General features: G+C 39.7%; 2 long non-coding RNA genes across 2 annotated transcripts; both read right to left on the bottom strand.

Moving 5' to 3' along the window:
- Nucleotides 1–2,325: 2,325 nt before the first annotated feature.
- On the bottom strand, nucleotides 2,326–11,247 carry LOC138690275 (uncharacterized). The gene is made up of 2 exons (XR_011329076.1): nucleotides 10,728–11,247; nucleotides 2,326–4,361 (listed from the first exon to the last, which is right to left on the bottom strand). It is a non-coding gene; the product is annotated as an uncharacterized lncRNA (long non-coding RNA).
- Nucleotides 8,104–9,396, bottom strand: LOC138690274 (uncharacterized). The gene is made up of 2 exons (XR_011329075.1): nucleotides 8,926–9,396; nucleotides 8,104–8,473 (listed from the first exon to the last, which is right to left on the bottom strand). It is a non-coding gene; the product is annotated as an uncharacterized lncRNA (long non-coding RNA).
- Nucleotides 11,248–16,847: the final 5,600 nt, after the last annotated feature.

Raw genomic sequence — 16,847 nt, 5'->3', positions numbered from 1 at the left:
GTGGGTCACCTTGTCATAGAAGGAGATCAGGTTAGTCAACCAGAACCTGCCTTTCATAAACTCATGCAGACTGGGCCTGGTCACCTGCTTGTCCTGTACGTGCCACATGTTGGCACTCAAGATGGCCTGCTCCATGACCTTCCCCGGCACGGAGGTCAGACTGACAGACCTGTAGTTCCCCGGTTCCTCCTTCTGGCCCTTCTTGTAGATGGGCATCACATTTGCTGTCTTCCAGTCAACTGGGACCTCCCTGATTAGCCAGGACTGCTGATAAATGATGGAATGTGGCTTGGTGAGCATTTCCACCAGCTCCCTCAGTACCCTTGGGTGGATCCCATCCAGCCCCACAGACTTGTGTGTGTCTGAGTGGTGTAGCAGGTCACTAACCATTTCCCCTTGGATATGGGGGCTTCATTCTGCTCCCTGTCCCTGTCTTCTGGCTGAGGGGCTGGGTACCCAGAGAGCAACTGGTTTTACTATTAAAGACTGAGGCAAAGAAGGCATTAAGTGCCTCAGCCTTTTTCTCATCCTTTGTCACTACACATTAGCAAGCATGAACAATGAGCTTAGTCTCATTAGCACCATCATATAACCAATAGGTGAATCAGAGTTTGATAAAACAATGAGAAAATATAGTCGCAAATTAATAGTGAGAATTCCTTTAACAAGAACCCCGGGATGCTGGGATTCCTCAGGGATTGGGGAGATTTCCCAGTAAGAGTTAGTACTGGAAAACACCAATTCTTTCATGAATCTAAGTCTCTAAGAAATCAAGAGAGAAATATTGTGCAGATATAATGTTCCAGAGGGTTTTTTTCTGTGTACAGTTTCTGTCCTGCAAGCAGCTATATCAAACTATACAGACTTCAGCTGAAACAGTATACACCCCTAATATGGATCCAATTATTGGTATATTTTCTAGGTTTGAAGAGAGTTCATCTTTTGTACCTTTTGAAATGTCATACATGTTATGAATTTGTCATGCATCAATAAAATTATAATTACATTATATCAATTTCTCTACCCTTTAGTTCCAGTAAGTTTCAACAAATCAGTTTTTAACTTCATAATAGGAAGAGCTTGGTAGGCAAAAAGCAGCTGAAAAATTGCTTTATAAAATATGCATAACATGTAATTACTTATTTCCTGCTTAGCTGAGCTGGTAAGGAACTCTCTTCCTCAAAGCCATACCCCTTCACAGAAACATGCTTGTTTGGAAAAACTTCCATCTGAGGGGTTTCTTGTGTTAAAGACGGAATTATTGATCAAAAGGAAACACAAATTATTGGTTCATTATTGGTCAAAAACTATTCCCTATACTCTGATAATTAGAGCAAAGAAGAAATTCAAATTTCAATGCCTCTCATCCTATATGAATATGCTAATCTGTGGCCTTGTGGCCCCCCATCTTATTTTTTAGTACAGAATAAAAACACATCAATGTTTCTGGCAAAACAATTCTTTTTACCCTCACCAAGTTTACCATATAAAGTGAAAGAGAAATGTGCTTCCCAAAATAGAAATAGAAAAGATGGAAATTTCTCGTTCATTTTTTCCACAGTTTTGCATCTGTTACCACTTGGAGGAGGAGAGCAGAGGGATTTCTTTGGCTGGCTGGGTCTGAGATAACAAGTAAATCCCTCTACTATGGTAACACAACAAAAAAGATTGTCCTAGGTTTGGTACATGAAGATTCGTCAGGATGTTGTCACTCAGAAACTTACTCTAGTTACTCTGCTAATTTTCCCCTCCTTTCCTTTCAGAAAAAAAAAAAAAAGTTTCTGTTACACCTGATTTCAAAGTGTTACTACTATAGTCTAACAAACTGAACAGGGATTCTTAAAAATAGTTGGTTTTCTACTCTGGAAAAATTAAACCAGTTGGATTTTTTTTTACTTTAAATACATTTAATATTTTAAAAGAGAGCAGATTGGATATCAGTCTTATCAATGATTATGCTAAATCCTTATTACCATGAAAGGAATAATTCAGATGTACAGAAAAATTATCAAACTACAAACATTATCAATTCTTAAATTCATTAGCCGCAAGCTTAGGTGATTCTTTTCTGCCAACATTTCATCTTCTGCAGCTCATGATTGTCTAAAACGCAACATTAAAAACTCCATGTAAAGTCAGCTGATATTGTCTTCTACACCTCGCCAAAGAATAAGATTTCTGGCTCTCTCTGGTCAAAATTTGTTTGCCAAACATCTGTTTTGGTGTGCACTTTTAAAGTATTCATGAAACACTAACACCAAAACTAACACCAAAACAAAAATACGTGGAGAATGAGTAGAAATCCCAAAACACAACACAGCAAGGTTTAGATTAAAGTTTTATATAAAAAGGTGACAGAAAACATTCATTGAATTACTGTGGTAGGTATGCATTACATATAGAAAACCCGATACCTCATAAGAGTAAAATGCTAAATCTATCTTTTTTGGCTTTTCAGTAGAATTTTAAGCTTCTCTTGGAATCATTAAATGAATTTTCTTACTGAACCTATTTTGTAAGTTTGTGTGCATTTAAACAGAATAAGCACTATCTTTAAAAATCACAAGCAAGAAGTTGCATCACACTGTGTTTCTAACACTGATTGCTGAGTATAAATAATTTCCTCTTAATACTGGAGCTGACTCCAAAGCAGTCCACCTTTTCACCACTGGAGACAACAGCAATTGCATAAAAGGCAAGCACAAATATCTGCTGTGAGAGTTTCAGAGTATATTTCACCTCAGTAAGTTAACTACCTACCAATGCGAACAGGCTGTAAGACTTTAAAGCACAAAATTATTAGGATATTAGACAAACATCATATGTAGTCCTTATTCAAAAAATATAGGTACCAAGAGAGCTATATTTCTCAGACTCTGAAAGTTGAAAGTCACTTCCCATGGAAAATGGGTCAAACAATTCTGTTTTTCTAACCTACTATATTCAGGCCTGGCCGGTCTGTTATGCATGGCACTTTTGATTTGCTTTAGAAGACAAGTCCTGATAATACGATTTTGCTTTCAGTAACCTACTGATGTTTACATTTAGAGCTTCAGCAACAAGGTTAGTGATTTCTGCATTAAAACCATTAATAAATGAAATATATTGAAATCTTAATGCTGTTGAAGACAGTATACCGCACTGCTTTTAGAACCAGAACTTAATCTCCACTTTTCCCAAAGAGGGGTGAAGTAGCCTGAGCCCTTTTGCTCCAAGGTAGAATCCCATTCCATTTGACTTGTTCTGAAGTCCACTTCAGTGTAATCTGTATTCATCGTACTTCCTTGAACTCGAAGAAACAGTTTTTATGCTAAGAACTGTAATTCAACTCTTTGCAGGCTTCACCTTGCCTTTTAACAAACTACCAGACTGTACTTGTTCCCTTTGGGATTTCAGCACGGCACGATTTGGCAATCTGACCAATGCGCGTGTTGGAGAATGAAACGCTGAAAACGTCGGCGTTCCTTCAGCCACTTCAGACCTTGTCCGGACACCTTTCTTCTATGCTGATGAGGCAATAAGTTGTCAGGGGAGATACAGAGACTCTTAGGTACTGTGCTGGCCGTGGGGCCAAACATGCTGCAATCTTGCTCCATCCACACCGTACCGATGAATAAATAAGACCATGAGCCCATGTTTCATCGACAGCTCAATTCACAGTCTCTTCAGGACAGAAGTTCGAGTACTATTAGCTTAAAGATGACAACGCACATTTGCCACAATTAAGCCCTGTATCTTTCTAACACGATCAATCACCTTTTAGATTGTAATCATAGGCATATGATTACTATTATGGCAAACTGGTAAACTTTAGAAGATATTTCTCACTACTGCTACCACTGGACTGTTGCTACTATTGATGTGGCACCAGAGTCACACACACCTCTCTAAGCTGATGCGCAATATCTCAAACGTTATTACTTGGCTTGCTGTATCCTGCCATTATCTTCATTAAGTACACGTCCATCATAGCCTGCTCAGATTTTACTGATTTCAGCCCCGATCTTGAATGGAGGCAGAACATTTCCCTGCCACGAGGAGTCTTCATAATCAAAGTAGTATTCAAAAAGGATGCAAGAGTTTCTGATACATAATTCTCTGAGTAGTGCGTGGACCAATCCGCCTCCCTGAAGATCAAAATAGCATAGTACTTTATTAAGCAAATTACACCTAAACAAATAGTCTGGTTTGAATATCTAGTGCCTGTTACATCCACCATCACTCTAGGTCATCTCTAATGGAGAAGCAGTTCATAAATCAATTGGTGTTTGGCATAGGGAACCCTGCCACATTGCTTATGTGACATTCACAATAAAGATCCTAGGTAAATTGGAAAAATCCTTGGAAGAAGGGTAGATGGGCTGGAAAAGAAAAGAGAAGAAATAAATTTTCATTTAATGTCTCTCCCCCGAAAAACCTCTAACCCCAAAAAGCCTCTTACCGGTAAGAAGGGAAATATTTCAGAGAAATTATGTCAGAGTATATGCCAGAGAAATACAATATACTGTTGCAAAGCATAAAAGTTCAGAGTACTGTATAGCAATAGTGTAAATAGTAGCCCTTGTAAAGGGAAATATCTCTACACAATAAAAGCATTTTGTGCTAAAGTACATTTGTTTATATTACAAAGTGTCTCCCCTCCCAGTTTTCTGTACACTGCTGCCCCTTCAGCACAGTCACAGTCTAGTAGAAGATTAATATTTCAGAACTTGTCATGGGCAGTTTCACTTGACTCTGTCACTGCCTATGTCTGACAAGCTATTTATCATGCTGCTAAGTGTCAGCATTAAATTATCCCTGCTGTTATGACAGCAACATTATTCATCAGGATTACAGTCCCAGTACAAGGCTGCTTACAGCTGTTACCTTCTTCTTCTGAGCTTTATCGATCTCTGCTCTTTCTATTATAAAAAAAAGGGGGTCTATGCACATGACCATTCACATCTTGCATGTCTGATGATTTTTATTTCTGTGCCGACATCGAACAAAAAGATTTCCCAGAAATGGGCTCCCACAGTTATAAAATGTCACCAGCAGAAGAGAATCGCATTCCCTTCAACTGGAGGCACATTCTCTTTGAGGGGACAGAGAAAGACTGTAAACATTATTGATCATAATGCATAGGCACCCAAGGTTGAAGCATGTTGCTTGACAAATCGATCTGCATTTGTTTTAACCAAGTCACCCTTCCTTAACCACTGCAATGAAATGACAATGAAATCAAGAATTATTTATTGAGATGTGCAGTGTTATTCACAGGCAGCTCAACTGTGCCCTGTCTCCAGTCCGAACTCTGAACACTCCAATTACCTTCTGCGGGGCTGTTGGTCCGGAGCAGAATGATACAATGAACACAGATAAGGGTATGTTGAATTCTTTAAAAATTCTTTTGCAACCTAAACTTGGCTCCCTTTTCTGACATTCCACCCCCCTGCCCCAAGAAAAGAACCACAACAACAAAATTAGTTACAAGATTTTGTTTAAGCTATGCTGGTTTTTATTTCTAGGACTATTACGTTTTTAGAGTGGTTGATTTGCAATAACTTGTTTGGCAATTTACTCCCATTTTACCTTTGGTTGCCACCACCGGACTTCAAAAACAAATACCAGCATTGTTAAAAATATGCTGAAAAAAACATAAAGCCCTACTGATAAGTCCATACACAATTTTTTAAACTATAAGAAGACTTCAGGTTTTTGAAACATGGAATTCAATTCATATGGCAGATTATGGGAGGCCCCATGTGCCAGAGCTCTGGAAGAAGTCACCAGGCATCTACAATGCATCGTAAATTTAACAATACACCCTGCTATCTCCATACAGTTTTCACCTGGTAATTTAGACTTTGATTTTCCAAATCATGCCATTAGCCACACCTCTCATTGAGTGCTGTTTCAAATCACTAATGCATAAAAAGGGCTTCTGAAAATCAAGTTCTTAAAATTCATTCTAAAGTATAATAGGAAATAAAATAGAAGAATGCCACCACAGGGAACAGTATTCTTCTGTTTCATGTTCTTGTTTCATAACATCTCACGGATGTTACTGGTTTTCAAATCAAACATAATGTTTAGTGTTTTCCTTAGATATCAAGGTGAGGAAGACTTTCAGCTGTTATTAAGGAGGTATTTTTCATTTGCTTATCTGCAAGGAATAGATCTACACGGTAAATTCCAAAGATCCAAAACTAGTGGACAGCAAGCCTTTCCACACTTCCAACGTATTTCAGAGAATCACAGGTTTAGGGGCATGGCACCATTTCTGAGGGGCTGGGGCACTAGTGACCCAATTTTCTGCTTTGCAAGAAGATTACTAGCCCGGCAATGGGATGTGGTAGCATGGACCTTCCAGCGGGAAACCAGAGCTGGGGCAGTAGGAGTCTGCAATGTGCCAAACCCAGGACCTCGGTGCTGCAGTCGGGCAGTTACAAGCACATGGAATCAGCTACAATTTTGTCCCCTCTTATTAACCAGCTACAGCTAAGAGTGTGGGGAGCACAGCTCAGCCCATCACTTTCTCTCATTAGCTTGCTGCCCCAGGGTTTGCACAGATTCGTATGTGAGAAATTTATATTTTGTGCCATACCAATCTACAGCGGAAGATTATGGCAGAATAGGCAGATATACAGAGTAAGATTTTCAATCTACAGGGTTTTTCCAGGACTTTCAAGTCCAGATTCATCAAGATATTGGACCTTGGAGTAAGTTGCTCCAAGCACTCTATTTCAAGGTGTGTTAATAGTTTACCTAAACAAAAAATTTGGGGAAGCCACTTTAGTTTTTTTCATCCTTTGCACTTTTCCTGATATCTGGCAGTAAACTAAAATTCTAATAATAGTATTTTGTTTAACATGAACAATTCTGTCAGAACATTCTGACTGAAGTATTCTTTATATTCTTAATGTTCTTATCTCTAGGAATTAACCTTTAAAAATCTAAAATGGAAGCATTTACTGCAGGTTTCCAGTTTCTTTGAAATAACACAAAGCTAGGGATTTCCTTTTAAAAAAGCTGCAGCATTTTCAAATAGAATGACCTGAATGTCTTGTCTACATATAGCATGTGTTTATATTTTTCTTTTGACAAAATTAGTCAAAATTTTATGGGCATTAGAAGAGAGTCAGGGGACCAGATTAGAAGGGGTTTGATCTCAAGGGAAAGTTTGCTGTTAAAAACAAGGATACTGTTTGAAATTAAGTTTCAAAGTCCCAAATCTGCTAACAATGTTCACCCAAATACTACTTCTCATATTCTTCAGCAATTATGGGACCATAATCTATGCTATTCACAAACGGCAATTTGGTGTTCCTATAATATAGTAAGTTGCCAATCTTTAGATGACTATACAGAGACGTAAAGGAAATTGCGGTGATGTGGATAGGACCGACAAGAACAAATGTTACTGTTGGAAATACTGGCACTTTGCCAGGTGGGAGTAGAGATTTGAAAGGCAAATATCCATGAACATGGCAGAAAAGTTATTTGCAATTAAAAATCATGGAAAAATTATACTTTGAATTTAATTCTGAGATTGACCTGTACACGCAGATTAATTTATTTAATAAAACAAGGCCACAGCAGAAGTATTTTCCCAACAGCCTGTCCCTTACAATGGATCTGTTTACTTTAGATTCACTGGTGATTACATTCAGCTGTACTATCTGTTTGAGAGCTTTTAACTTTGAATGCTGCAGTAAGTGTCAATCTTTATATTACTGAAGGACAATTAGGCAAACCATGTAATTGTATTGTCACTTATTAATTTCAAGCTCCAATGTCATAAATTATATGCCTTAATTAATACCACATGTCAATCACAATCTGCAACTTTGAAAGGATAAAGAGGTTAACAAGAATACATAATTAAAAGAAAACAGTGAATAACGGCACGGCTGAACAGTTTATAAAATTAGACAAGAAAACTGGTGCTGTGTCAGCATGTAGGAGCCCAGACAAAAATAGGGGGGTTGACAAAATGCACACAAGGATTAAGAAGTCAGAAAATGAGGGAAAGTTTTAACTCTTAAGGTTTTATTCCATTAGCAAACCAAATGTCTGGCAGAAAGTTATTTGAAGAGAACAGTGAAGATGTTAGGATGAAGATGATATAGGAAATGAGGGCATAGCTGAAGGCCAGTGCTCCTAGAGGGTTCACAGTTGTAAGTCATGTCCTGGCAGGTCTTCTGCTACTGGGAAGAAATTGCAGTAGATCTGCAGCCTCACTTACTGAAAGTAAGGACCGAAAGAAGTCCAAGAAATAAATAGTAAAATTGGTTCAAAATGAAAGCATCTCAAACGTGCAGATGATGTCATGCAGATGGAAGGAGTAAGCAGGCAAACAATGATCCCTGTGATGGAGAGTAAGGACACAGAGGAATAGGCAGTAACAAGGAGCAACAGCGTATAGAGCATCGGTCACTTGCAAGCTCTGCAAAGTATTCCCTCAGTCCGTCTACAGACTGTGGAACATTTCCTAAAGAGGAAAAGAATCCATGGTTACGGGTTTTGGTTTTAAGCTATTAACACCTGTTAAAACTGTGTCTTTACTAGGTGTAAGGAATTCGAGATCCTGTAATAAGTAGAAATGAGATGGACTGAGAGTTTATTCAAACAGAATAAAGAATATTTCTAGTTTCTCCACCACTTATGTTCTTCTATTAGAGACTAAATAAGAAAAAAATAGACAAATGTTCAGTGAGTAATATTCAAGATCTCCTAGAGGTACTTTAAACAGATACTCCTCTCCCGCAGTAAGTCGACGTTTTACTCTTCAGCTGGGTACACTCCAAGAAACAGGGAGACAGGAGCCCGTCCATCTGATTTCCCTTTCAAAGCACCCACAGGCAGGTTTCTAAAACCCAGAAGACTTCCTCTACCCCTTCCCACTCACGCAGCACCCAAAAGAAAGCAAAGGACGTGGCATACCTGGCAGGAGTAGGGTTCTTTCCCTGGGTGACAGCACATGGACTTCTGACCCAGCCGCACATGAAGGATATTAATTTTTGTCTATTTTCCCACAAAACTGAAGCGTAGTCTTCTCATCTTTCTGGAAGAAGAGCACTTTGTCTCTCTCTGAGCCATCTGACAGGGACTGACAACATGGCATGGCGCCACGTAGGCTTGCAGCCATAGTATAGGGCAGATGCTCTTACCCAGCCAAGAAGAGCTGGCAGAGGCACTTGTTTTGGCACATATCAAAGCAAGATTCATTATAAGCTCTTCTCTACTTTTAGGGCCCAAAGAGTGCTACCTTCCCACTTTCCACAGCCATCTAAAGCGAACGCAACCACCCATCCCATCACTACCCTAGCCCTTTAGTTTTCTGTTCCTCAGTTTACTCTCTTTCCAACAGCTTGCAAAAGGCAGCACAAGAGAAGCTTGCAAGCTCTATTGACACGTGTAGGCAGCAAGAGTAATTTTATCCCACCTCCAATCACAAAAAAACTACTAACAAAGCTGCGAAACACATATTGCAGTTTTCACTGCATCCCCCAGGCGACTGAGCTGGGACAGCCCCAGAGGCATGCCCTGAAGTGTGATGGCCCAGAACCCCAGGCAGTGGCAGGAGTAGAAGCAGCTTATCAGGACCTCATAATTTCTGACATCAGTTCTCCTTTTCCTAAGCAGCCCTACTATATAAATAGTATCTCCTACTTGAAATATAACTAGCTGTGTTCCAAGGCAGATATTTGTTTCTGTGTACAGCCTCGTGTTCTTGTCTTTCAAATTTTTTCCCTGTTTCTCCTGTCTCTTTCCTTCTCTCTAGCTTAAATACTTGCTTTCCTGTATATACAACCAGACTGGATCTGAGGTTTGAGACTTTCTTTCGTACACGTACCATATGTCAAGATTTCTATGACTACTTATAATATAATTGTGATCATAAATATTTTCATTTCACAATCTATCAATCAGCAAAATAGGGTATACTTTACTACTAGAAGCAATAACTGTAAGTGGCTTTAGTGGCCTGAATTTTCTCATACGATAAAAATTTTTTAAAGAAACCTACTGCTGCAACATGTATATCTGATGTACTGTTTTAATTTATTGATGCAATATATTCTTTCTTGTACTGTACTCAGAGTCATGCCATAAAGTATTTTAATCACTGGCAGAGTGACCTTCACTCAAGATACTTTTCCCCCTTCTGCAGCTACTTTGCATCAAAAGATTGAGGCGTTAACATAACAATAACTAAATTACAGTTCAAGAAACAAATTCCTTGGGAAGCTCAATCCTGGAGGGTACTGGAAACATCTTCTGAAGCACTGAGTACTTCCAACTTTTATCAAAGTCAATGAGAAATGCAGGTGCTCTGCAGCTTGCAGAATTGATCTCTTCCATATTATCAGTTACCAGCTATTATCTAATACATATAGTATTGTATGAAAAAGAGCTATTTTCAATGTTCATTGTGGTGAGAACCATTAAGGAGATTTACTTGTCAGACTTCACACATCATTAAATCACTTCTGTATGCAAAAAAAAAAAAAAAAAGATACATTAAATTATCCCACCAAAAACTGTTGTATCTGCTTTCTGCTTTAGCTATCAAAGTAATGTTCACATTCTTTTCAAGTATCATTATAACATGATTTTGCATTAGGAAACAATGAAAACTGCAACATTACTTCACTAATAACTCCAGCCCCATCCTCAGAGATGCTGATACAGTTCTGCTCAAGTAATTGAAAGAAGTTTTCAGCAACCCACGGATTACATACCTAAGCTGCTGCGCCCGGTTAGAAACAGCTGTCTGCATCTCCTATTCTTTTGTTCCTCATCAGATGAACCACTTTCTCACATTAGATGCACGTGTAACTGAGCAGGCCTGAGTAATCTGTAGCTTTCCCTTTTTGTTCACAAGAAGGGAGATGCGTACAAGAAATGCACAATACGGGAGCCAAGAAAAGTTAGAGGCTGAGTCCATGCCCTCCCTTCGTTCAGGCAGTTTGGGACGCCGGGGCAGCAATTCCTCCCCTGCCGCTGTTTGCAGGTACGCTCCTCCACCTGGCCCTGGACCGCATCCAGCCCACGGGGGTTTGCAGCGCACGTGCTGGAGCAGGCTAGAGCAAAGCGCACAGGGGATGCTTCGTTTAAGAGTCCCATCCTAGAGCCTCCAAGCCCTAAAAATCCAATCTGGAAACTCTGCAGGACCTTTCCTGGGGACAATACATCACTTGCCCACCCCTCTTCCCCCAGGCTTTAGAGGTGCAGCTCAGTACAACCACCACTACAGCTCACTTTCTTGAGGCTCGGAGATGTCCTGGTCAAGCCTTCCTCCTCCCAGCAGCTCCGCACTGGAGCTCCAGCAACAAGAGAGGGGAGACATCCCCCCCCCCCCTCCAAATTCCCAGTTGCAGCACGCTCCTGGCAGCTCTCGCAGGGACCGGATTCTCCATGCATGAGCTGGCACCCTCCTGGATGGATTTGATACGTGCTGGTGGCAGCCCAAACAAATTTTCCTCAATAGTCGGGCCCTACCTCAGAGCTGAACAGGGCAGCTGTGCGTGCCCCATAGTCCTTACAGGGCACCCACCGATGTACAGCTCCCTTTCCAGGTGCTCGGAAAACCACTTGCCTCTGCATCATTTCAGCGGTAAAGAACGCAATCCCAAAAGACCACAAGACGACAAGCAAAATCAACCCCCACAGAGTTATTTTTACAATCTCAAGATTTTTAAGAAAAGCTCATGATTTTGAAGGTCCAACTCAGTTATACGATATGCAGTGCAGGTTTCAGACTGTGCTCAGCATCACAGTATCTGAGTGCCTTCTGGCACAGCGTTAAGCAACCTAGCTAACATCTGTCATGTCTTTTTTTTCTTCTCATGCTCTGTATCCTTTGTCTACCTCCCTCCTTCCAGGGCAGATGTGTAAAACGTGGAATGTTTCATTTGGGGTATTTTTAAAGGTCACTATTATATGGGTATGTGTATGAGTATGCAATGAGAGTAGAAAACAAACACAGCATTTTTATTTACAGAGGAAGAAAATAGAAATATATACCTTTACACATACCCATTCCATACATACAAACCACCTTTACAAAATCATAGTGAGGGGGGGCTTAATGGACAGACTTGAAGGAAAATGGTGACTCCTTCCATTGAGGAAAAATCTGATTAGCACTGCTTTACTGTGCTTTGGGGAAATGCGGAGTGTGAAGGGACTACTAGAATTAACCCACATGCACCTGAGAGGATGCAGTATCCTTCTTAAGTGCTGTGTATCAGTATCGCATCTGCTAAAGCACTCTCACACTAGCACCACCATTTAATACTACCTGCAAATGTCAGGGTGATATCGCTGCTGTAATTCTGACAATTATTCTCTCTGGTTTCAGAACTCCCTACTCAGTCCTTACTCAAGCTAACTTCCCTCGAAGTTAGAAAGAATACAAAGACCAGTGGGGGGCATGTAGAAGAAGGCTTGGAATTTCAGAATCTGGTGAGCTAATTTATTTGACGCTGACATATTTTTATTTTCTCACTATTTCTTTTTCATCTGCCTACCACTGTTTTGAAAAACAGCAGCAACCTATCCTCTTTACAAATCACGAACGTCAGAAATAGCAGCCGTTATCCACAGGCTACATTTCTGCGGTCGTTTTGCCAGGGACTGCACATACTTCCCTTAAGAGATTCTCTTCTTCATAGTTGATCTGTTGTCTCCCTGTTGAAAATATCACTGACACCGCTGAGGCTAACAAGGTCAAGTGCTTTGAGATGGAAGCCTTTTGTACTGATGAACAGCTGAAGGGTGCGACATATGTTTTAGGGCCCTAGCAGCTGGCTCAGTGAGAGCCTCTTGGGTCTCTTTTAATGATAAATCCAGGCCCTGCTACTTCATCTCAGCATGGAAATAGCAGCATGTTAACATTCATCCAAACTCTTGTGTCTGTCATTAACTCAGCCCTTCTACTGTAGTTACATGGCAGAGCACAGCTGACATATCACCTGTCCTCCCACCTCGCGGAACAGTAGGGCAGGTTATGCATCAGTGCAGCATTTAAATGCCATTTGACTGAAAACTACCGATTACTCCACATGTTTTATGTCTCTGTTTTTTTTAATTTTCCTGAATGCCAGCTGATCACAGTTGTTTCTTCCTCTTGTTATTTTCTGTACCCTAAATATATATAAATATGTGTACATATATATATATATAAAGCTTTATCACTGATGCTTACAAATTGTGTCAGTCAGACATACAGAAGAAATAAAACAAGCATATCTGCGACTGTCTCTGCAGGAACAAATCAGCTCATGGCTGCACAAGGCCCCAAAGGTCACAACCTCCCATTGAGCCACACTCAGAGGAATGAAAGAGAATAACAAATTCAGCAATAAATGCTTTCTTTAGTAAAAAGTTTTGAAGCCACTGGTCAGGAGGGAGGGGATTTTCCCAGTTCTCCTCCTCTAGCAGTCTTCAGTCCTCAACTTTATCCTTTAACAAGTACTTTGGGATCCTTGAGAGTGAAAGGTGCTATATAAATGAGAGATGTATTAATAAAATCCCCAACTGCAGTTCAGCTGCAAATGGGAGCTCCTCCAGCTCAAGGCTGGAGTAATTCTGCTAGGCAACCACAGATGGTGTGACAGATGATCTCAGCAGCCCATCCTTCTATGTTTTTTTTTTTAGTTTAAATTAAAACAAAAAAAAAATTATAAAGCTATCTTGGCATGCTACAGATTTCAAGGGCCTTAAGTTCATCTTCAGAGGTAGCTTTGGTCCCTTTACTGCTATTTCTTGTCAGAAAGTTTTATACCTAAATCCAGCTGGGGAAAGAATGTGTATGCTAGACATTTGCTTCCACCTTGCCACAAATGGCAGGGGAGGGAAAGAGGTGAATGCCTGGGATAAATGAATCTCTCTTGTTGAGAACAGAAGCAGACTCGTCATCCAAGAAAGAATTCAGAACTTCAGGGTTCCTGGTTCTGTCCCAGCCAGTGGAATATCCATCAGCCCCTAACAGACTTTCTTTGAGGTGCTGACTCTTTCTAAGCACTATGAGAGGTGATGCCTGTACATGAGTTAAATGAAAACCCGCCAGAAGATGAGGACAAGTGACATAATGCAGAGAAAGGAAGAAAAAATGAAAAGGGTACGTGAACGCAGTGTGGAGGTAACCTGCTATTAGATCCACCAAAGAAAAAGTTCTGGTCTTTGGAAGTTGGCTTTTGACCCCTGTAAAACCACTGTGATCTTGGTACAGTGTAGTCATACCAGAACACAATAATAATTGCTCAAATCCCAGTGTTTTTAACTGACTGTTACTTGCAGATGATAACTCTGCTCCAGAACATTTTCTTTTTCTCAGCATTGTGGCCTAAAATAATACTCACTGCAGAACCCTAGAAAATTGCGAAAGTTAGGTTTTTTGCACATAGTGGCTAATGGAACAGCTTGTGATAGCAAGCCATTTGTAATATAAAACTTTTTTTCAATAATTGAACAACCGTTGACAAAAATTAGCATAAAAAATATGCATTTTTAATTTATCAGGGCAGAAGTATCACCCTCTAACTGAAACTCTTAATTTGGTCACATATAGATTTTGGATATAGATTTAAGGAAAATTCCCCCTCCCTTCCTGTGTGTGACAAAGGTTATACAGGTAGATCATCGACTTAAAATGTTGATTAGTATATGACTTTTCTTGCTGGTCACTGGGCATCATCCTTAATTCTCTTTAATCTTTTAAACTCCAGATCATTTATTGAGATAATGCCAAAAATAGGATTAAAAATCTAATTCCTAAATGTAAAAGTAAATTTGCTTGCTTTTAAAAGCCAAGCCTTCAAACATTCTTGTTACGTTGGAAATACTTATTTTCCCCTCATTTAAACCAGAGAATAAAAATGGTCATGCCAATAAAGTCAGTGGTGTGACACCCGAACTTGCCCCATTTGTCCTAAAGTGTTTGAAACTGAAATATAAAAATGTCTTTTGGATGTATTTTTTAGTTCTGATTTTAATATCATCAGAAGTTATTCTTCAGTTTTGTTTATTGGTTTATCAGCAAAGTTTTATTATCAAAATACTTTATGATGCAAAGCATATGCAATTATCCCCATGGAAGAACTTCTAAAGAAACTACTTTGTGCAATAGCATCTGCTGATGTCAAGAAAATGACCTACATAAAATCTTCACGTAGCAATGCATTTTGTAGCAAAATAATCCCTGGAATTTACCCAGTATGATGCTTTTTCCACGTTCAAACCTTTACAGGTAGAAAAAGCGAGCTGGAGAGGTGAGGCAAGCCTCCCCTCACGACATTTCCATATTTCAAATCTCAGACCTGACGTACCCTGAGGGTGGTGTGCGAGTTCGAGCCCGCTTACAGCCGGGCAACGCAGAGGGAGGGCGAGGACCACGACGACGTCGGTGGTAGTGCGGCGACAAATCAGACAGAAAACAGGACAACTATCACGTTGAATGGTTAGGTATCTTCTCACCTTTTCAGCCCAGAAATAGCGAAAAAAGAGGGAAGAATATGGCAGTAAAGCACCAATGCCATCGTCCAAAATTGATGAAGGTTGACAGGAGCTTTTCAATCAGTCCCCAAAACAGAGCACTCCTCCACTCTCCCTCTCACGTTGATGGTCACAGCCTGAGTGCGCATGGCACTGGTTGCAAAGAAGCTTGAAGCTACCACTATAGAAAATAACATTTATGCTCAAATCTACACATAATACAATCTTGAACATACCAGTGAAGCTATTCTTGTTTTATTGCTAAAGACATTTTCTAAGGTGTAAGTTGACTTGAATGTGAAGGAGCAACTTCTTACCGACTAGGTTTAGTTTAGCATCACTACCGCAAAAGTTCCTACTTACTTTTGTGAGATGCTAGCTGGTAACCAAACATACTCCACCTGATGGCCAAAGTAATGGAAATTCCTCATCTAAGTAGTCTTTTTTCTCTAAATGAAATATATACAGGAATCGGAGATCAACGTTTTTGAAACCTGAAAGCTTTTGCAGGAAAAGTCAGTCTCACTTTCATAGATTGTACTGCATACTAGGGCTTTTCATTATTTTTGTCATTAACACATGAAAGTGTCATCTTTAAGAATCCCTTTTTGTTACAGAGAAGCTCTTCCAGGTTGCTTTATTCAGTGCACCGCTCACAGTTAGGTCTATCTTGCATCAGTAGCAACTCTCTGTGGTAGGACCCAAGCCATTAGCCTTTCAAATTCCCTGAGGTTTTTGCCAGTATGGTACTTTCCATACTCATTTCTGGTCTGGGTTTCTTTGCATTTTGTTCTACATGTCAGAAAAAAATTGTCCAGGTATTTCTGAGAATACATATAGGGAGTTACAAAATCTTTAGTCAACATTACCATATTTTAAAGAGTTGCTATGTCTCTTGAAAGAAATCTGAACATTTAATAGACATTTCTGGACTCAGAAATATCCTTTTTTATTGTAATTGAGACAAAGCATGTAGATCTGACCATAGCATAAACTGCAGCAATAGCTTTTTATATTGCTAAAATAATAACAACATCCAGGTTTTTTTTATCGGATTCAAAAGCTTTCAACGTAACAACTTCGTTACGGACCTACCCCATTCCAGGGATTCAGACTAAGTCAAGATTATAGAAAATTAGTGCCAGTACACACTTGAGGAAGGTTAATATAGAGCCTTACTAGACGCTGTTGTTTGTATGAGAAACAGTGGTCATTCAAATCACTGCAATCTTGAAATCTTCTGAAAAATGGGAGAAAGTTATCATTGAGTAAGCCATTTCAAAGCACGTTCTTGGCACTGTAGATGTCCTTACAGGCATCTGAAGGTAGTTCTGGTTAATACTTTTCATTTGTCAAATTTTAAA

Source organism: Haliaeetus albicilla, chromosome 21 (genome assembly GCF_947461875.1).
Source record: "Haliaeetus albicilla chromosome 21, bHalAlb1.1, whole genome shotgun sequence".
NCBI lineage: Eukaryota > Metazoa > Chordata > Aves > Accipitriformes > Accipitridae > Haliaeetus > Haliaeetus albicilla.
Note: the sequence above shows the minus strand (reverse complement) of the source record. Positions and strands in the feature narration are given on the sequence as shown.